General features: G+C 38.1%; 1 long non-coding RNA gene across 2 annotated transcripts in view; it reads left to right on the top strand.

The window, feature by feature from the left end:
• LOC144316232 (uncharacterized) overlaps positions 1–22431 on the top strand; it is a 192005-nt gene that overhangs the window by 141467 nt on the left and 28107 nt on the right. For both annotated transcript variants that reach the window (XR_013382086.1, XR_013382085.1), the window contains exons 17-18: positions 2140–2650; positions 6310–6428. This is a non-coding gene — a long non-coding RNA (uncharacterized LOC144316232). The remainder of the gene's footprint in view (positions 1–2139; positions 2651–6309; positions 6429–22431) is intronic.

Genomic DNA, 22431 nt, shown 5'->3' with positions numbered 1-22431 from the left:
TGTGGTTTATTGAGCTATTATTATATGTCAAACAGTATTGCACGTATATTAATTCATTTTACAAGTAGGAAACTAAGGTATGAAAAGGTTGAATAAATTGGCTGAGGTCCCAGAGCTAGTAAAAGGCAAGCTGGGATTCAAACCCAAATAGTTATTGAGAAACTTTGCAGTTATCAATAAACTTGTGAGAACAAAAAGAAAATCCCAGAGGAACAAAGCATATAGAATTGAAATCTATGGAATTGAGTTGAATGTTCTCTAGAGTCTACCAACTCATACTTTGTATTTTGCTTGGTATTTACAATGGAAGGTGTTTCTTAAGCTTTGTGCTATGCTATGACGTAGTTTCAGTTGATGATGTATTTTGTTGATCTACTAAAAGGACAAATCAAATTTAGTTAAGAAGTACAAGGTCATGGAGTGTATGAGCGGCTCAGTTGGTTGAGCTTCTGACTCTTGATCTCAGCTTAAGTTTTGATCTCAGGGTTGTGAGTTTAAGCCCCACGTTGGGTTCATGCCCCTTAAAAAATGTTTTTTGAACAGATAGAACCTGGAATAGTGTCCTAATACCAGACTAGATACATCTTTCTAATAACACATTTAAGAAGTACAAGGACTCCACTATGAGCTCCATAACGTAGTAGGTAATCTTGACATGCATCATCAGAGAAATTTCCTAAATCTGATTGCTGGGATGAAGAAGGTAATTCTGGAACATGTATAATAAAAAAAATGCTTTCTCCATGTTGTTGACAATCTTTGTGAGGTGGTGCTGGTGAAAAATTCACCTTCAACAATTGCATGAGTTCATCGAATTTGCTAGATTTAGGTGGAGCAGTATACCACGCCTTTAAATGTGCCTTGGATAAATGGATCCTTTCATTGTGACAGATCAACAGATGTAACTTTTTCCATTTCTAATCTTTTGGTAGAAATATTCTAAATACCTTGGAGCCTAATATTGCACTTCTACCTCTGTCTTGACCTCCTTTTGCCCATACTGTGGATAAGAAGCAAATCTCTTTGTTCCTCAGACTTTTGTTATTGTGATTATTTTTAGTTGCCTCTTTATTGGCACCCGTGCCAGTGTATTACCAGGACAGTCTATCCAATGTCTGTGAGAAACTGAATAAGGACCTACTGAATCAATAAGTTGTCAAAAGCACTACAGTCCCTATTCAGGACTCTCCATTCTACTTGTTTTCAGAGGACGTATCTCTCAACCTAACAATCCTAGGCAGTAGGCTGGGGAATATTAAGCATTTCCATTCTAGGCGAAACAGACTAAAGACCTATTTGAAAACTAAAAATTTCATTGTTAGGAGTTGTTACCAATTGCTTTTCAGTGGATTTTTAAAGTTCTTTTGCTGGTAATTATTATTTTGTTTACAGAGATCTTAATCATTTTTTCCCAAGGATTTGAGAATGAATAGATCTTCTTAATATTTCTTAATTGAATGATACTTATAAGCAAAAATCCAGATTAAATCACTGACACACAAAGTACTAGAAACGAGGACCATCAAGATAATAACAGAAATCAAAATGCACAAAAGCCTCTGGCCTACATAGTGGCACTAAAATAAATCCAGCTTAGTGGTTTGCATTGGATTCACAGTTCTTCAGCTCTGTGATTTCCAGTATTTCATTTTTAAAGAGTCTGATAACAAATATCTTAACAAAAGAAAATATAATTTTTCTCTTAAAGGAGCTTTAGGCTTTCACATAAAACTTTGTATCTTTGGAATCTCTATTAGCAGTTATGGATAGCACAGGAATGTAATTTAAACAACAGCAGCAATGATATTTTTAATATCCTAGATTTTACCTTTCCAGAGAAGTATACCTTTCCTGCACATTCTCCACTTTGTTATCATTTCTACTCTCCATCCCAGATTTGTAGCTGTGATATTTTTCCTCTGTTTTATTTAATTTTAGCTTCACAAGTTAATAAAAGAAGAAAAAAATGAAATGTTTATTATTACTAAGATGAACTTAGTGCTGGGGAGGGTGATATAGTTAAGAGATGTAATCACTTGGAGAGAAGAGATACACCTGTCTGTATTAGTTATGGTGGGCTATCACAAACAAATCAGAGTGTTATGTCTCAAAAATAATAGAATTCTATTTCTTCCTCAGGTAGCTGTTTATTGTTGATTGTTCTGTGATGGTGGAAGGCCTCTACTCCATGCAGTTCTTCAGGAAACCAAGCTGATGGAAGCTCTGCTGTCTTCAACTAGTTGTTCTGGTCATCTTTGACACCAATCAACCTTTGGGGAGTGGGGGATTGCATCGAAGGTCTCTGGAGGTTTTGCTAGTCTAGCCCAGCAGTGGCATATATCATTTCCACCAGAAAGAATATAGTCATTTAGCTACCTAACTGCAAAGGAGTCTAGAAATCATGGAAGAAAAGGAGAATGGATTTTAATGGACACTTAGCAGTCTCTGACATGAAATCTGGGAAAGACAAAATAGTGATGAAATGGCAAATGAGTACATGCTCTGGTGGAGGGTGGAAATAATTTTTAAAAAATGTATTTAGAAGGTGAGAGAAGGTAATACTCAGTGTGGAACAAAGTCATTGGGAAGAGTATCACTCAAGAGATGGAACGATGGGAGAGAAGATAAACTGGATAAATGAAGACAAAAGGTGAGAAGAAGGGGAAGGAAATGTCTTTCCTTTGTTTTTCCAATCTTCTTCTTTTAAGGAGAATCTGTCTTTTCCTTTACAGTGTCTTTAATGACAATGTCACAAATCCTGTGGCTGTGTCTCTTTCTGATACCACTAACCATCCCACTCCGACTTGTCCCAATTTCATTGTCTTTGTTTTTCTTCTGCACAAATTACTACCCAGGCACGCACCTCCGCGTGTGCATGCACACAGACTCATTTACCTTGCAAAATTTGCCTTTTGTTTTGTGCACTCCTCTGATCTCTACTTGACAATCTATTGCCTAATGATTAAAACAGCTTCCATTTATTTACATGCCAGGTGGGCACTGTGTTAGGGACTCTGGGTACAAAGATAAATAAAACAGAGCTCTTGCCCGTGAGAAACATGGGGAAGCTAATCACCTAATTCTTAAACAACATCTAATTTGGATCCTTGCTCTAATTTGTGTGTCTGCTAAAGTAGATACTACTGTTCTCATTTTGTTTATTAAGAATTTGGAAACCATAGTTTAACTGCCTTCTCCAAAGTTAGGCGTCTATACAGATCATTATAGAACTTTTTCCTCTACCAGACCCTCCCCTCCTGCTGTTCCAACTCATTCAACTTTTTATTTTTTTATTTTTGTCTTTTTTTCCCCATTCAACTTTTTCTTTATGTTCTCTGTGTCAGTCCCTTGTTCATTCCTATCTATAACATGTCCAGTAATTTTTTAACATGTCCAGTAATTAAAATGATATATTTCTTACAGTCAGTCCTTTATTTCTAGAAATTCACTGCATTCTTACATTTTCTTATATTCTCAGCTAAAATATTTCTACTTCAATTTTTAATTGAGGCCAAAGGATACATGCAAAATAATAAGTATATTTTAAAAGTAAATTACAAAGAGGCAACTTCTGAAATGGAATCAATATTTATCAACTAAGAGCTCTGTGGGAAATTTCAGAGCTGGGTATTTAGTAGAGAAATGTACGGTGTTCTTGCCAAAATTATAAAGTAGTGAAATGGACTCACTTATGTTCCCCATCAGTTCTTCAAGGTAGGCATCCATCCATTTTTTTTTAACAATTTTTTTTAACAAAAAAACCCACAGTTCTTGTGGGTCATCTATATGCAGCTACTGTTTGGATGCTGAGAATACAAAGACACGGATTCTGCTCTGGAAGGGGAAGGTAACTGAACCAAAAATTATAGAACAATATCCCTGCTGCCCGGAATCTCCTGTTTCAAGGTCAGATTCAGGTCTGACTCTCCAGGGCAGTAAACCAGGCCCTGGATTTTTTCTTTCCCTGGCTATTTACTCTATCTGTAAAAAGATAAATGATTTTTCTCTCGTACAGAACATAGAACATAATCTCAAAAGGTGTCACAAGCTAAAACTAGAAACAAACAGCCTACCAAAGGGTTAAGATAAATTCATGTATGACATCCACAGGTGGCTCCAAATGGAGACTAAGATACCTCTAACTTCTGAAAGTGATGACAAGAACAGCCATGGCCTTCTGTGTTCCATTGGAATCACTGTCACCAGGAAAATATTATATGGTATACAGAGAGGGACAAAAGAAAAAAATAAATGGAGAGTTTGGAATAAGGCTCAGCATGCTGGGCTTCCATATTGGGAAACTTAATTGACTTTTTTTTTTCCTCGTTGTGATCTGAGGACACTTTGAAATTACCATGGAGAGAAAATTATGCAAAAAAGAAAACGCTTTTGAAAAAAATTGCAAGATTGCTTAATTATCTGCACCGTGCAGAGACTTGAATAGTCTCCTTATTAGAGTATTGCCTTAAAGAAGGGAAAGAAAATCTGAACCAAAAGATGAAAAAAGGGACATGTTTGAACTGATAAATCTAAATGCAAAATGATGATAACAACAAAGCCTTAAAAAGATTGCTTCCTTGTAAGGCCTTAAGCTTTACATTTGGGTGAATGTTTGTCCTGTTAGTGTATTCCTATGCTCTACTTTCCCAGACACCGGGATCTCCCAGGGCCGTGCCCTCCCATGTCTACATTCCATTTGACAAGATTTAAAATGCTAAAGCTTTTTAAAAAGCTTCTGGATTCTGGACCTGGCAGGCTTTTTTTTTTTTTTTTTTTTTAATCTTTCCTGATAGAACATTGAGAAACAACACCAAGGTCTTCCAAAATAGGTCACGTGGTAGATGCATTCCATTTTCGACCACACTGCAACTGCAATATAATATGACTAGCCAGCCATAGCATTGAAGACCAGTTTTATACTATCCTGTACTCTATCCAAAGGCTTTTTTTAAAAAAAAAAAGATGTATTTATTTATTTATTTTAGAAAGAGAGCACTTTATTATTTTTTTAAAAAGATTTTATTTGAGAGAGAGAGAGCAGAGCGAGGTGTGTATGGGGCGGGGGGGGGGGGGGGGCTGCAGGGGGAAGGGGCAGAGAGGCGGGGAAGTAGCCTCTCCGCTGAGTAGGGAACCTGATATGAGGACCCTGAGATCATGACGTGAGCTGAAGAGTCCGGATGCTTAACCACTGAGACACCCAGGTTCCCCTTCAATGTTTTTTTGTTTTTTACTTTTAATAAACTATGTTTAAAGAACTATAAAATTCATGACATGACACCTGTGAGTATGGCAGTGAGGTCCTAGTGAACCAGAAGTCACCATGTAATTCCTAGGATTTGAAGAGTTAACTCTTCCCTATGCGGAATGTAACACTATTTAGGGATGTGGGCAAACTAATGGATTTGGCAGTTCTCATTTTTCCCCTTGGTCAAGTTCTAAATGCAAATAAGAGACCTCAAAGCTGTCTGGAGTCCCTGAAGCACTGCATATGGAAGCTCCATAGCCAACATAATAGCATATGTACAGCATAATAGTGAAACAAACTATTCTGTTTCCAAATTCTTATCTGGGTTGCTCAGATTTTGACCCCAAATACTGTTCGTTTGGTTTGAATTCTAGCTGTACCAGGCATATCAGCCAGAATGGGTGATTTAGAATGAAACAGACTTGTGTTTCTGTGAAATAATGAATCAATAACTTCTTTGGGAGCAGATTTTGAAGGCTACTGATTATAAGAAAGAGCAAGTAGGGGAACAATAGAATGCCACTAATTATGCAAAGATTTTACCAAACTCCTAAGGGGGCTTCTCAGCCCAGTTTCCTCTTTCAGGCAAGGCCACCATTTGAGCTTCATTACACAGTGTTTAATCTCTGTCCTTGAAGTTCACAAATTAACTTGCTCTGTGATTTCCTCCCTGTGACAGCCTCTGGCTGTGTTTTTACTGCCTTAACAGCTACCGGCAGGCAGCTTGTCTCCCACATTCACTACAAAGTAAACAGGAATTTGGTCCCAGGGTAATTGGCTGCTCTCCAGCATAAGAATGCAAGTTATTCATGAGCATTGTGGACTGGCTTCTGCTTTACCCAGACTGTTTTCACTAGAGAGCACAAGGACAAAAAGAGTTGTGAAGGTTTTTAGAATCTTGAGGATTATTCCATTCAAATATGTGATAACCTGTGATTCTTCTCCCCAACTACTTGCTAATCTTCCCCCACCTCTTCTACCATCTTTCATTTCATGGTGACTACTGGAAATTTACCAAGGAAGCTGCCATGAAATTATGGTGGGTTTTTTTTTTTCTTTTTCAGAAATATAAATGACTCAATAAACACATATGGATGCACTGTATTTTGGAGAAAGAATACGTTTGCAAAGCTTTTAAAATTAAATCTTCATGAGAATGTAGGAGTAAATGCCAGATGAATTCGTGAGTACCTAGTTTAATGATAATCCAAAACAAACTTTAAGAAAACAATGGAGAAAAAGACTTGTGGCTTCAAGTATAAGAGTAAATATCCTTTGAAATTTGAGTTGGTGAATACTAGATTTAGAGCCTATAAAAATTAAGAGATTTAAACAAAATCGAAGAAGGCAAAATGAGTCACCTATTCATCATGGTTGGGTAGGACACATAAAAGACTTTGGTCTTTTATCTTACTTGAAAGTTCATATTTTTTTTTAATTTTTTTTTATTTATTTATGATAGTCACACAGAGAGAAAGAGAGGCAGAGACACAGGCAGAGGGAGAAGCAGGCTCCACGCACTGGGAGCCCGACGTGGGATTCGATTCCGGGTCTCCATGATCGCGCCCTGGGCCAAAGGCAGGCGCTAAACCGCTGCGCCACCCAGGGATCCCGAAAGTTCATATTTTAATACTGAACACCATGCTTTCTAAATTCCTCCATGAAGGACACTTACAAGACTCTAATAATCCTAAAATCTATTTAGCAGAGTCACTAGAAATTGTTTGAGATTTGAGAAAAAGAAAAACTTGTTAATTCCTTCAGTTCACTCAAAGGCATACAAAATGGCAAAAGACAAAATATTCAATACATTATGCACTGTGATTTATTTAAATACTCATTATTGTTTGCTGTAAGCTTGAAAGGAAAGGTTTTACTTTTTTGGAATATAATTTATAAGTGGATCAATTCTTTCATTTTTTTTTCAGTTCCTAATCAGTGTGTGGTACAATATCTCCTTCCTTGATTATCAGTTGGCCTTTGGATTGGTACCTGCCAATTGTGTCGAACCTTCTTCTTCTTCTTTTTTTTTTTTTTTAAGATTTATGTATTTATTTATTTATTCGTGAGAAACACAGAGAAGCAGAGACACAGATAGAGGGAGGGTATCTACTCCCTGTGAGGAGCCTGATACGGGACTTGATTCCGGATCCCAGGATCATACCCTGAGCTGAAGGCATACATTCAACCAATAAGCCACCCAGACGTCCCTGTGTCGAACCTTCAGAAATAAACACATGGAGATTTGGAAAGAGCTGTACGGAATGTAATATTAGTTAACTTTAGCATGCCATCTGCAGCTTTGAAACCCAGTATATTTCGTAGATCCCAGACACTGGAGCTCTAAAGTTGAATGCTGTATGACTTTTGCCCTCAAGGAGTCCTCAGTCCAGTGGAGAATCACAAACAAGCATTGAAGATAAAAATCTAAGAGCGATAAAGAGGAATGTGGTAAATTGCCATTGAAACACTGATGAAATAGCATTTTACCCTGAAAGGGAGGTTGGTGAAGGCCAGTCTCTTGGAAAGAAGGTTATAATCTAAGCAGAATCTTGAAGCATGTGTTGGAAGGTGGAGAGAGGGGTAGAGGAAGGTGCTTTAGGCAGAGGGGGGGGCATGGACAGAGGTGTGCAGGGTGAAAGCATGTGCTACTTCTGCACAGTGGTGAGGGGAGGGTGGCTGGAGCAAGAGATCTTTCGAGTGAAGGGTATCTGTGTACAAGTTGTACAGTTTGGACTTTATCCCTGGAGATAGAAATCTTCAGAGAAAAGAGCATAATCAGATCAAAGTGCCATCTGGGATTTTATGGTGAGGAATCCAGGCTTTTGTTAAATGCTCATAAACCAACCTGAATGTAGAAATGGATACATATACTGATTTGTACCTTTGGATAATGGATTGGGACAAGCCAATTATTCTGTGGAGATTAAGAAAGTTCTTAGTAACTAAAACCCTTTGCCCTGGGATATGTGAAGAGCAGTATAAAACTTACCAGGTTTAGCATGTGTCTCAAAAATACCAGCTTGAGCAAAATTAGACCTTTCAATGGTCAGAACTTCTCTTTTCAGAGCAGCTACAGTGGCATCAGAAGACCCAGGTGTGAGTTTCAGGCTCTTATTACAGCTACCAGGCCAGCTGTGCACTCTTCAACAAGACTCACCTTCTTTGAGTCTCAATTGTTTTACCCATAAAATGGGGGAGACAATTATGCCTACTTATCTCAGAGGCTTTTGGAATTAAATGAGCTAAAGTAATTAGTTAAAGGAGCTAAATATAAGCAGAATTTTGGAAATCGTAAAGTATCACATACAAAAAAAGTTTGGGATTATGGTTATACCATCACAAGTGCAAGCCCTTGTGATTATCATACTAATAACGAAAACAATTATTTATTGAAAATTTGTTTTGTGGCAGCAGCATTCTACGTTTTTTTTTACAAATGTGATCTCATCTAACCCTCATAACAATCCTATAAGGGAGGTTTTTATAGAGAAGGAAACTGAGGCTTGGCAAGATTTAGAATTCTTGAGCATTAGTGCCAGAAGTCAGATCCATGCTTTCTGGACCACAAGCTTATGCTCTTCACCACTACTTCTCAATCAGTCCTTAAAAAATGCTTATTTCTTGCTTTAAAGTCTGGGGAACCGACAAGAGATCATCAATACATGGTAATAGCAGAATTACTAAGCTAAAGTTTGTGAGTGTTCTTTCCCCCTTTCAGAACCAGGAATTCTAGAGATGGGAATAGAAAAATGTGACCCTTTGCCCTTTATTCCATCTAAGAAGAGCTATTATTGTTGACTATGTATATAATATGCTATAAATTTTGTTGTCAAAATATGTCAAAATATGACTCAAGGAAGAGTCAATATGGAAGTCATTTTCTCAAGGAGGCAAAAACCATACAATCTTGCAAATCGTGTTTCCTATATTTTGTCTTTTATGGACAACATAGCTTAAGAATAACAGAGCACAGGAAACCTGGAATGCTTATTCCCAGTCCCCTTCTCCAATATCTAAAGATCCAGGTTCCTTTAAAGAGTGAGTAGAGAAGGGATCGTTTGTCTCTTTCAGGTCCATGAGATACTGAGGAAACTAAAAAAAGTACAGCTGTTTTCCAGCCTGTTTCTGAGCATTCAAACACATTATATAGACTGAGTTTTTACTATAGTGGTGTTGAAGCTTTAAAACAAGGAATACAAATAGTTATATATTTTTTCTTTTAAAGATTTTATTTATTTATTCATGATAGTCACAGAGAGAGAGAGGCAGAGACACAGGCAGAGGGAGAAGCAGGCTCCATGCACCGGGAGCCCGATGTGGGATTCGATCCCGGGTCTCCAGGATCGCGCCCTGGGCCAAAGGCAGGCGCCAAACCGCTGCGCCACCCAGGGATCCCAAATAGTTATATTTTAGATACAGATCTATTAGAAGCCCTGGCTTGGTTCATTCACAGGGTTAAATTGAATCCAGTATCTGTTGTTTGTTAATGCAAGTCTTGTTGCATCTCCTAGGGATAATCTCAATGGCTTCTATCCCATCTTTTTCTAAATGGGTGTTGAGGCTCTATCAGTGACCCTGGGGACTGGAACAGTTGTAGGTCTCAACCAACCATGTTTCTGCTGCTAAGCAGTAGATGGCAGAATTGAGCTTGACTTTTGTGATCCTTCTCACCTGTCTTCATTGGTGAGGTTGAAGTATTCTCAAGCAACTCCCTAAAATAGTTTTTTTATTATTTAATCAAAAGTAATTTGATTGTCTTTTTATTCTACTGGAATCTCATATATTGCATGCTGTACGATGCTTTTTTAAAAAGCTTACAGTAACTCTAGTAGATTTCTACTTCTCACTTGGAGTTTTTCTACTCTAACAATGGCACTATCCTCATTTTTTATACTTTTTCTTCTGTCCATTATCACTAAAATTTTCTATTTACCTTCTCCTTCTTCTTGTAGTAAATCTAAAGATGAATAGCAGATTATTTTCTTTATAGCCTTCCAATCATTCAGAGAGCTCTACTGGTCCTAAGACTATAATGAAAACTCCGGCCTCCACGATATGTGAAAACTAAAATATACTCTGTTGAAGGAGGAAGGATCCTTTTGATATAAATGTGGTTTTGAGAAAGCTAGTGTTTTAAAGGACCCACAACTTGAAGCCAAGGAGACACCCTGGGCTTCAACTATAGGAGTTGAGTGAGGAAGAAGAAATAGAACTTTGCTAAAACAGAAATCTGAAAGCCAGATATTTGGTAAGAGTACCATGGAAAAAGCCAGAAGTTAGTCTGGTCAGTTTTGTTAGGAAAGGCTGGAAAGACTATACCCAAGACCTATTTCTTCAAAAGAATTTATATGATGAAATCCAAAATTAACACCAAAATCATTCCACTGCTCACCTACCACCAACCTTCCTTCCTTTTTTTCTCCCTCTTTCTTCCTCTTCATAAATATACGTATATATACGTATGTATGCCAAGAGGGACACATGAGATATTAGAACTTAGTATATGCTCCTCATGTTTCCCTTTCTAACAGGAAAAGTTATCTGCCACCAAGCAAGCATGCTGCATGTCTATACTAAATTATAGTTGAGAGGGACCCTTCATACATGCTGCCTTATCTGTCTTTCCTTCTGTCCTATTGAGGCAGGCAGTTGTTTGGTCTCATTTTTCAGATAATGAAGCCGAGGCCCAGAATTCCAGGTTGACTCATCAAAAGTTTCACAACTGATAAATGGCTTGACTCCTGCCTGAGCTCTGTCTAGGTTCCCATACCCAACAGCCCACCACTGGTGTTTCTATTTGAATGTCTTGTTGACATTCCAAACTTCATGTGCAAAACAGAAGCTTTCATCTTTGTCCCCCTCTGCAGTGTCTTCCTGCTTCAGATTTTATCACTCAGTGAATCCCATTTCGTTAAACAGTTGCTCAACTCATAAACCCGGGAGCATTCCGGACTATGCCTTTCTTTCCTTTTACCCCCCATACCCAACCTATCACCAACTCCTCTGGATTCTATCTTTAAAATATATCTCTAATCCATCTTTACTGTGTCTACTCTAGTTTAATAGCAGATTCTCCTGCAGTTTTTTTTAAACTATTTAATCCTATTTCTGTCTTCCCACCACAGCAAGCATTCATAAAAATAAATTTCATCGTTATACTTAGAATCCTTTACTGCCTCGATATCTTCTTAGCATGCCCACAAGTCTCTTTGCAACCTGGGCCCGTTTTCATCTCTAACTTCCACCCCCCTTTTTGCCTGCCCTGTTCTGGCCCCGTGAACCTCTCTGCTGTTCAGACAGGCCAAGCTTGTTCCTGCTTTAAAGTCTTCACTGTGCTGTTTTCTCTGATTGCAATCTTCTCCCCCAGCTCTTTGATACTCAGTTGCCTGGCTAACTCATGCACAACCTTCTGCTTAAAGGTCACTTCCTCAAGAGGGCTTTTCCCTAAACCTTCTCATTCAGTGCACATCCCTCCTGTATTTTAAAATTATACCTTGTGTTCTTTTCCTTATGTACTTATTATAATTGCAATTAAATATGTATTTTTTCATGTCCTATTAGCTCCAAGAAGGCAACTATTATGTCTGTTTTGCCCACTGCTATATCCATCTAACTATAGAGTTGGAAAGGTTTTGGCATAAGTAGGCACTCAATATATGTTTTTTGTAAGGAAGAAAACAAACAAACCAAATCCCAGAACCAGAGCTTCTAATTCTGAATTGAGGAACTTTCTCCCTGATGCTACTCTATCCCTTTGGGGGTCCATCTTCATATTTTTACTATTTCTTTTTTCAGTTTCACTTTTACAAATTTAAATTTTTATTACCCAAATAAAGCATTATTAACTCTTTTTATCATTAATATTCTCGAGTATTGTACCCAAATAAAGCATTATTAACTTTTTTTATCATTAATATTCTCAAGTATTGTATTAAACATTTGAAAATGACTATGTCCTGAAGGGTGGTTAAGTCAGTGAAGGGAATTTTTTTTTAAGATTTTATTTGTTTATTATAAGAGACAGACAGAGAGATGCAGAGACATAGGCAGAGGGAAAAGCAGGCTCCATGCAGGGAGCCCAATATAGGACTTGATCCTGTGACTCCAGGATCATGCCCTGAGCCAAAGGCAGATGCTCAACCGCTGAGCCACCCAGGCATCCCAGTAAAGGGAATTTGAAGTTCTTATTCTTAAAGCATTAAATTCTAGTCCATATTAGACATTTTCATCCTCCATGTCACCTAGTTAGCTAATTCTATATTTTCCTTTATTGCTTCATTCAAGTCTATACTTTTCGAAGACCTCCAGTTGGTCTTTCTACTAGTATCCACACAATTCAATTCTCTTCTTTTCAAATTACTTTTAATTTGGGGTTAAGAGAATCATTTTTTCCTTTAACCCAAAGCTATCATTTAGTAACCATTTATTAAGGAGAGGCTATGTAACAAACAAACAAACATACATCATCTCAATCTTTACAATAATTTTGGAATGCAGGTGTATTGTTTCTATTTGTATTAATTGCCTACTGCTGTGTAACAAAGCCCCCCAAAACTTAGCAGCTTAAAACAACACACTTTTACTTAACTCAGTTTCTGTGAAATGCAGGCATGGCTTAATTGGGTTCTCTGTTTCAAACTCTCACATGCTGGACTCAAGGTGTTGGCCAATGATGCTGTCATCTCAAGGATCATCTAGAGAAGGGTGCACTTCCAAGCTTCTGGTAGATTGTACTTCCACCTTACATGGCTATTAGCAGGCCTCAGATTCTCACTGGCTATTGGTTATAAGGAGAGGGGGATAAAGAAAGAGAGGCAGAGAGACAGAAGGAGAAGGAGAAAGAGGATGAATATGGGAGTTATAGTCTATAACCTAATGTTGCGAGTTATATATCATGACTTTTGCTATATTCTATATTCATTCATTAGAAGCAATACACTAGGTCCAACCCATGAGGAGAGGAGACTACACCAGGGTATGAATACTAGGAATTCATCACTATTGGCTATCTTAGAGGTTGCCTACTGCACATTGGAGAGAGAGAGAAAGAGAGAGAGAGAGAGAGAGAGAGAGAGAGAGAGAAGTTAATAGTGAAACTGGGAGTCAGACCCAAGTATGCTTGACCCAGAGTCCACAGTCTTTCCATTGTATTTTGAGGCCATATGATGTACAAATGATTGTTGATGAAGACTATTCTAACATCACAAGTTGGTGCTATAAAATAGAACCAGGAAATTTTTATACTCATAGACTAAACCGCTAAACTTGGCCATTCATTTAACAATAGCCTACATTTGTTCTGAAGAAATGTCTAGTTGGATCATTAGCATAGTAGAGAATCATGAGCAACAATGCAGAGAGCACAGCCTGAGAGCAGGGATATGACATGCATGAAAGACATGTAATTATCACTGCAGAATCACAGGAACGTTGATATGGCTTCTATCCAGATAATTACTGTTGAGAAGGAAAAAATTTTTCTCTACCCTTTAGATTCTTAGGCTGAGAAATCCACATAAGACAGATTAACAGGAGAAAAACACATTTAATTCCATACATATGGGAGCCAGCCCCGTAAAAATATGATATGCATAGCAAACAGGCAATTGAGGTGTATATGGTATCCTGAGCTCAGGAGAAGGGGATAGAAGTCTGAAACTTCAAAGGGAAGGAAGACAATTTATAGAAAAATGGTAAGAGCAAGAGTTTGGTAAAAAAAAAAAAAAAAAAAAAAAAAAGGTTTGCCGTGCTGTGCAGAGACAATGGGATCACAGAGAGAATTTGATCTCCCGGCCCTTCCAAGCTTTCCCCCAGCTTACCAAACTTAGTGTATACTCTATAGTTATCTCTGCCAATAGTTCTTTTCCTGGACCAGACCCTCTTCTAAAGTCTTTTAGGCAGTTAAGGGGAAAGTAAAAAAGCTCTTACGGAGTCTTTTGGGTCTTGGTTGACTTTGGCTCAAAGTAATCCACATGCCAAAGTGGCACATTTTGGGGAAGCTCATTCTGAACCCCTTCAATGGTAAATTTAGTCAAAGAATTATTAGCCCAAGTATTCAAGATCTAATAGTTTCACAGATTCCTGCTTGGTTGAGAAATATGTCTCCTAGGTCTAAGATTATTTCTTTTATTTCTATTTCTTCTGTTTAATTTTTGAGTACTGTTCATGGTGTATTTTCTGTACCCCAAGTTTGGGAATAACTAATAAAGAAAAGTCACTCTCACATAATTCATTCTTACCTTAAAAAAATATTTTTTAGATTTGCTCAGGTAGACAAAGGTTGATTTAAAAAACTCTTGTGTACTGAGGACCAGATGGGACAGCAAATGGCAGGCAGACTGATCTCCATCTCTTATCTGCCTCTAATTTCTGTTTTGTTGCCACTACCCCCAGTGGCTCTGGAGGGGGTAATCTGCCAAGCTCTTCTTCCCAGAGGTATTTATGGCTTGAACTCCAGACACGAAAAGACTTTAGATGCTGTAGAAGTTATTCTTCATATCATAAAGCTAGTCCATAGTTGCAGGTTTATGTCTGGCTATAAGAAGGACTTGCTGAAATAAAATGGACATGACATTGTTTGATGTCAACTAGATGGTCATGGATTGTCATGTACAATCTGGGCATCCTGTTCTTTGGATTCTGGGGAAAGAATCCTAATAGGTCAGCTTTTTTTTTTTTTTTCACAGAGTTTCTCCTATTTTTTAGAACAAAAGTGACAAAAAAGGAAGTTTACATTTTTAAGATGAATAATTTTTCTCTACAAACAAAAGCACTTGGAAAAATATGCTACTTAGAATGTGTAGATTCTGAAGGTTTTTGAAGTTTCTTTGAATTCGTTACAGGTCACAGAATATAAGTCACTCACCATGAAATGTGGAGAACAGTTTGGTCCTCATAATAACCCTTCAAAGCCATCCTCTCAATGTCAAACTGCAAAGAAACTGCTCTTATCAGATCCACTGAATGGTTTTTAGATCATAGAAATAGAAAAAATGGCAAAGATTTCATGCTAATCTTCTATTTAAATCACATCTGGAAGAGATAGCTTATGTGTAAGTGAAAAGAAAATTAGTGCCTTTTTCCAATAAGTGCCAAGGTGCACGAACCCTTTATTAGTAGTGAAGACCAGAGAAACAGAATAACCATAGCCAGCTTGATGACAGGTAACCAGCCCTGTGTAATTTGGCTTTCTTTGAATTTTCCTTTCACATAACTGCTTCTAAAAAGCACCCCAGCAACTGAGCAGCTAAATTGCCAGTCCCTTTCTTTCTTGGACAAGAATGACTTCTGATTCATGTGACAATCATGAATAATAAGGGAACACACTAAGCATACTTAACTCCCATGAGGGCACTTTATCAAATAGCTTTACAGGTCATGATTAAGTTGGGTCAAAGAACATTTTTTCTTGCTCTGCTCAGTGAATATTCAGTGGTATATGAGATACAGTTAGCTGATGGGCAGTGGAGCTTGTGTAATTCTCAGTGTTGACCCTAATATAATTTATATCTCCAAAAGTCCAGAACTCCCCTACTGACCGGAGTTCTTTAAAGACCTAAGTCACACTGGAAAACCTATGGTGTCTGATCCATCCAGTTAGAAGGTATGCATATACGTCTCACATATGAATTCAAAGAAGCTTCAAAAAACTTCAGAATCTACACACACACACACACACACACACACAATCAAATGAGAAATACTGGTGTTGTATTAACATAACACTTACATGACTCACTGAAACTCCCTAATGAATTTTAAAACAGGAAAGGAGTTTGGACATAAAGCTAAAACTGGTCATGTTTATGAATACATTATCTGATTAATTCCAGAGTATTTAGGTGAAACTTCAGCCTGCTAATTAGTGGTGGGGCCCAGTTGGACTCAGCAGACTTCTTAGTTATGGGTACAGAAATGACCTGTGGATGATTCAAGCAGAAAAGAGATTTATTTAGAAGATACCGTTTAGCTCACAACACCTTCAGAAAGGCTGGAGAACTAGGATCAGAAAGGGTTGGAAGCAGGTGACACTGGGCAGCAGACATCATCATGCTTCCCAACCAGTCATGTGAGGTGGCATCTGGACTCTGTGGGATATGTGAAGCTCCCTTTTCCCTTGGAAAACTGGGTTTGAGTCTGGTCTTCCTCTGCCACCAACATGATCTCTGCTTGTCAGTGTCCTCATTTGAAATGTGATTGGGGAAACTGAGGTTACCAGGGGCTTGGGGAAGTATCTAGCTTTGTACAAAGGGACATTCTTTAAATACATAAAGGGTTTAGATGATGGGAGATCAAAACATTGACCAATGTCCACTGTATCAGGTGTCTTGTGTTATAGTTTGCCAGAGCATATTAAAGCCCCCTCCAGGGATACCTGGGTGGCTCAGTGGCTGAGCATCTGGCTTCAGATGTGTGTGATCCCAGGGGTGTGATCCCGGGGCCCTGGGATAGAATCCCGCATCAGGTTCCCCACAGGACCCTGCTTCTCCCTCTGCCTATGTCTCTGCTTCTCTCTGTGTCTCTCCTGAATGAACAAATAAATAAATAAAAGCTTTAAAAAAAAACTCAATCCATACTTTTATAATAGTTCAACAAAACTTATTGCACCACTAGAGGGTAAAACCACGACTTTGGTAATCTCTATCCTTCAGGATTTCACAGGTTGTCAAAGCTGTACAAATAAAATTATAATAAAAAAAAAGGAAGAACATAGTAACCCACTGTCTTCGTCCATTTGGACTGCTTTAACAGAATACCACAGGCTGGATGGCTTATATAGCAAACACTCCATGGTAGTGAAGGCTAGGAAGTTCAAGATCAAGGTGACTGCATAATCGGTGTCTGGTGAGGGCCACTTCCAGGTTCACAGAGGACATCTTTTCCTCATCCTGTATGCTCACAATGCAAAAGGAGCCCAGGAACCCTCTGGGGATCTCTTTTACAAGGGTGCTAATCTCATTCATGAATGCTCCATCCTTATGACCTAATCATCTCTCAAAGACCCCATCCTCTGTCAATGTCATTGCAGTGGGGGTTAGGATTTAACATATGATTTGGGGATGGGGGGGACAAACATTTGGTCTATAGCATATTGATATGAGCAAATGTCTGAAGAAATTTGTCTCCAATGTAGTAAATAAACTATATTCTTCCTGTTACCCAGGAAATTAAATAATTCTAGAATAATTTAATGGGCTAAAGTCAATTATTTAGTTATTTGTCTGCTTGGTGGTAGTTTAGAAGTTTTCCTAACAAAAAGAAAACAAAACTAGAGGGACAGATTATATTATATCCTTACTGGGAATAAACTCATTTTTGTCTCCAGTAGGAATAAACTTCACTAATTCCTTTTCTTCTTGTCCAACGCACATTTAAAAAGCCAGAATACTTAAAAAAAAAAAAAAAGAAAAAAAAAGCCAGAATACTGGCTTGTGCTGAATTTAACTTGGTTTAAAAATACTACAAATTTGGGCTTGGTTAATTCTCATTATGAAGTTCAATAATAAAGGTAAAAAGCAACTTTCTTTTTTTTCTGTACAGAAATATAGGCATCATAAAGTTTTTATCAGTTGTGGTCTTTGCGCAGACAAGCTTATTAGGAATAATTTAGAAATAAGATGAGACACGTTTTTAATACACTGAAAGGAAAAGCATTTTATTTACTTAAGACTGATCCATGGGAAAATTGTGAAAGGAAGTTTGTTTCTGGTGCCAGTGCCCAGCCACCCACCCTCACTTATAAGAGTTTTCACTCCCACCAGGCGCCACTTTCCAGTGCCCTGTGTTGTGGGCCTGACCACAGTAGCTCCAGCAGTCTCTCTCTTATGCAGTGTTTGCTGCTGTTGCTACCATCATTTTTATTTAACCAATTCCACATTATCTCTCCTGAGTTGGGCTTAAAGTGGCATTTAGCTGGATTGATAAACATAACAATTTTGTAATAAATACAAAGAGGGGACAGGGGGAAATTCTTAAGTGATTATGCTCAGTGCTATTTCTTCTGTCTTCTGATAATAATAGTTACCATTCCTGAATGTTTTGACAGCTTGCAAAACCCTTTATGATTCTTATGCCAACTTCTATGGAAAAGAATTATCATTGGTGTTCCCATCATACAGATTCATGAACATTACAGGGTTTCTTTAAAATCACATATTTGTTGCTGGGTTTTAAATGTAGGATCACAAAGTGGTGTATTTTCATTGAGGGATAATTTCATTTCTGAGAACTCTGGTGCTTTTCCTCAAATGTAAGATTATTCATGATAAACTCTATAAGAGTCTGTATATTCTTTTTTTCTTTCCCTGGTTTTTAAGTCTCTCCTTCATTTTTTACTTTCAGTATCTCTCTTCCCATTTACTTGCATTTTCTCTTATTTTATAATTGTTTTCCTTGGTATATATCATAGGATATGATGAGCCAGATTTGAAGTAGCTGTTGGCAGATCAATTTAGTTTTTATAAATAGGCAGTGCCCTGTATGTCCTGGATACAAAACAAAAACAAAAACAAAACAAAAACAAAAACAAAACACAAAAAAAATCCACAAAACAAAGCAAAACAAAACAAAAATAACACACGACAAAAAAAAAAAATATCCTAGCCTATGCAATAAGTACTAAGGAACAGGATGTATTACCAATTTCCTGGGCTGCTTTAACAAATTACTACAAATTGGGAGCTTAAAAACAACAGAAATTAATTCTCACAGTTTTGGAGGCTAGAAGTTTTAAATCAGGGTGTTATCAGGGCCATGCTCCCTCTAAAGGCTCTAGAGAAGTCTTTGCTTGCTTCTTCCTAGCATCTGGTGGTTGCTGGCAGTCCTTGGCATTCTTTGGCTTGTAGATGCATCCCTGCAATCTCTGCCTCCATTGTCACATGGCCCTGTATGTGTCTGTTCTGTGTCACCTCTCCTCTTGTAAGGACACCAGCCATTTTGGATTAAAGGCCCACTCTACTACAGGAAGACCTCATTTTAATGTAATTAATTGTATCTGCAATTACATCTCTTTTCAAATAAGTTCTGAGATTCCGGAGGTTGGGACTTCACCATGTCTTTTTGGTGGGGTGGGTGGGGGACACACAATTTAACCCAGAACAGGCTGCTAGCAATTTAGTTAACCTTAATTTTCCTTCTTATTCCTTAAGGCTTTGAGTGCATGCTGCCATTTTTTTAAAAACACACTTATGAAAATTAGCCATAAAATACAATTATCTTCATATTGGAAAAAATAAGTGGGCTCTTGAAAAATATTTAATTCGTATCTACTTATGCCTGGAGCTAGGTATTGTGGGGGAAGATACAAAGGAAATAAAATTGCATCAACATCACTGGACAAGTGGTTAGAAATGCAGATTCTCAGAATTCACCTGAAGAATCAGAATCTGCATTTTAGCAGGCACCCCAGGGTGTAACAAAGATCAAACCCCCCACCCCCACCCCTCACCACCAGGGCAGTGATTCTTAAACTCTGTTGCATATTAGAATCACCTGGGGATCTCTGAGATAATCCTAATGTTCAGGATGCACCCCATGAAAATTAAATAGAAATTTCTGGGACTAAGATCTAGGCAACAGTATTAAAAACCAAAACAAACTCATGTGACTCCAATTTAAAGCCATAACATTGCTTCTCAAACTTTCAGGTATGTACAGATCACCTGGGGCTCTTGCTAAAATGCAGATTCTGATCCATTAGGTCTGGGGTAAAGCCTGAGAATCTGCATTTCCAACCAGCTACCAGATGATACTGGTACAATTTTATGTCTCTTGTTTCCTCAGCAGTGCTTAACTCCAGGTACAAGTATATGCTAATGAAATAAATAATTTTAAAGGCAAAATCATCTAATTACAGAATTAGTAAATATTTCAGATGTGAAGGAAGAAATAGTCTCTAGCACTGTTTAATTTGTAAGTACTTCAAAGAGATTTTTTTCCTCCTTCAAACTTGAAGAAGGCAAAAACACTTCAAACAAGATATCTTTTGTTTTCTCAGGATTCTCTATGAGAAAATAGACTCAATAAAAGATAACAGCCTGGGTTGTTTTCCTGTTCCTCTTACACAGTTGCTTCGAGTTTCTTTATTAGGTTCCCTGGGTACAACACTCGGGGATCGTTCCCAGAGTGTATTAAGTTCCTGTGGAGTGATTATTTCATTACCACCCATGTACACAGACCAGTGGTTTGATAAACAATAGAGCACCTCAAACTCTTTATTAAGGTTCATGGCACTAATGCACTGTTTTCTGTTTCATTGGAAATATATCCCAGATTTGTGTGAGAGATGCCATTTGGGATAAGAGCTATACAATTTCTCAGTCTCTGATCAAAGTTTAAAGCACTTGAGTTGATTAAAAAGAATACTTCTTTAAAACAGAATCCATGGCAGACAATCACAGACTTTGGCGGGTATATTTGTTTTTAGACATTCCAGAGGTGAGAGCATAAACCTATAAAACTCTCCGTGGCGGTCATTTATTCTTACTTCCCTCACTCTCACTGCTCCAAACCTTCAGGTCTCCTCCCGTTTCTTCCCTCCACCTTGTTTTAAAGGTGCTTCTGCCTTAAATCTGCCTTCCATCAGGGATTATGTGATTCATATAGTTTTATAAGGCATCCAAACTTGATCTAATACTAGTCTACTCAGCCCTTGTGTTCAAATACAGTCCATGCTTTGTAGTCTCTTAGTTCTCCCCCTTCCTCTATATCTCCCTCCATCCCTGAAGGCATTCCTCTAAATTATTCTGTTTGTCTGGGTACTGACATCTGGTATTCTATTTGTTCTCGGTACTGAGCACAGAGCTTAAGTACACTGTGATGAATAAAACACACCACTCCCTGAAACCTTTCTGAGCTTTCCTTTCTACTGAACTCCACATGTACTTTGAGTGAGCACAATGTCATTTAGGATTAAATTGCTGTTTAATTTTTTCCTGTGAGTTATTTTTGAATTGCCAAGTAGTTCAAAGCCTTGTCGAGGATTTTGCATTGCATGGTATTTATGCAGAAATGCATACCTGGACTCTGGGAAACGACAGGGGGAACCTGTCCTACCTTTTGGGGTCACGGGAGGCTCATTGGAGAAGACAATGTTTAAGCTGAGTAGGATGAGCGGGAGGTAGTCAGGTGAAGAATGGAAGTGGGGAAAGCATAGTAGAGTGTCAAGTCCTGTTTCATATTCAAGAAGTGGTATCAGCAAAGAGAAGAAAAAGCATGGCGTGTCCAAAAAGTTGCCTGAGTAGTTCAGAATCACCAAACATTAACTACGAGAGGGTAGACCTGAAAAAGGAGGTGTACCATAAGGAGGATACAGGGGACAATACAAATATAGCCTGAATGTCAAATTGTGCTCTAGACACAAAATTTTATGGCAAGTAAGAGTAAGAGTTTGCTGGTTTTTCCAGCAACTTTACACAGCTAATAAAATGTCATGAGATAGCCCAGAGACCAGGGAGAGTCATGGTGGTATTCAAAGCAGAGATTGAATTGTGGGCTGATTTAGATGACCAGAGAGGAGAGCACAGCGCCCTGGCCAGGAAGACAGCCAGAACAAAGAAAGCCAGGGGCTTGTGGTCGTATGGGCCTGCCTGGTACAGGGATTTCTGCTCAGAGGTAAATGACATACAGATTTGCCTAATGATACATTGTCGTGGCTGAAGCAGGAACACAGAACCGGTGGCTGCTATTCAATTACTCATTTTCTAGAACACAAAATTATTTATTATGCCTGCATATCCCTTTTCTTGAGTCACTGAATACCTTTTCTCTATTTTTCATTAATAATCATCTAGTGCCGACATCAATTATATCCGTTTGCTGCCACATAGACCAAATACATTTTACTGAGAACGGTGAGTTATTTACTGAAATAACAATGATCTTCCTTCTCTGTCATCATCTATTTGGGTCTCAGAAATAGCATCATGATCATTATTCTTACTCTGATGATTTCTTTTAGATATTTTAAAAGTTATTTTTATGTTCAAGGCCCTGTGTAAGTGCTTTTTAAGTTGTAAGAGACCCAAAGCATTTCTGTATGTGTAGCATCCTTTCCTTCTTCAGAAATAATCTCTCTCGGGTCTGTGTGTGTATATGTTTGGGGGACCAGTACTTCTTCATTTTAAGGCCATGTAGTCCATTCTATTCTTCCACATAACCTGCCCCTCCTTCCCCATAGGATTTGC

This window comes from Canis aureus, chromosome 6, assembly GCF_053574225.1.
Source record: "Canis aureus isolate CA01 chromosome 6, VMU_Caureus_v.1.0, whole genome shotgun sequence".
Classification (NCBI taxonomy): domain Eukaryota; kingdom Metazoa; phylum Chordata; class Mammalia; order Carnivora; family Canidae; genus Canis; species Canis aureus.
This window is presented reverse-complemented; position numbering and strand designations above follow the sequence as displayed.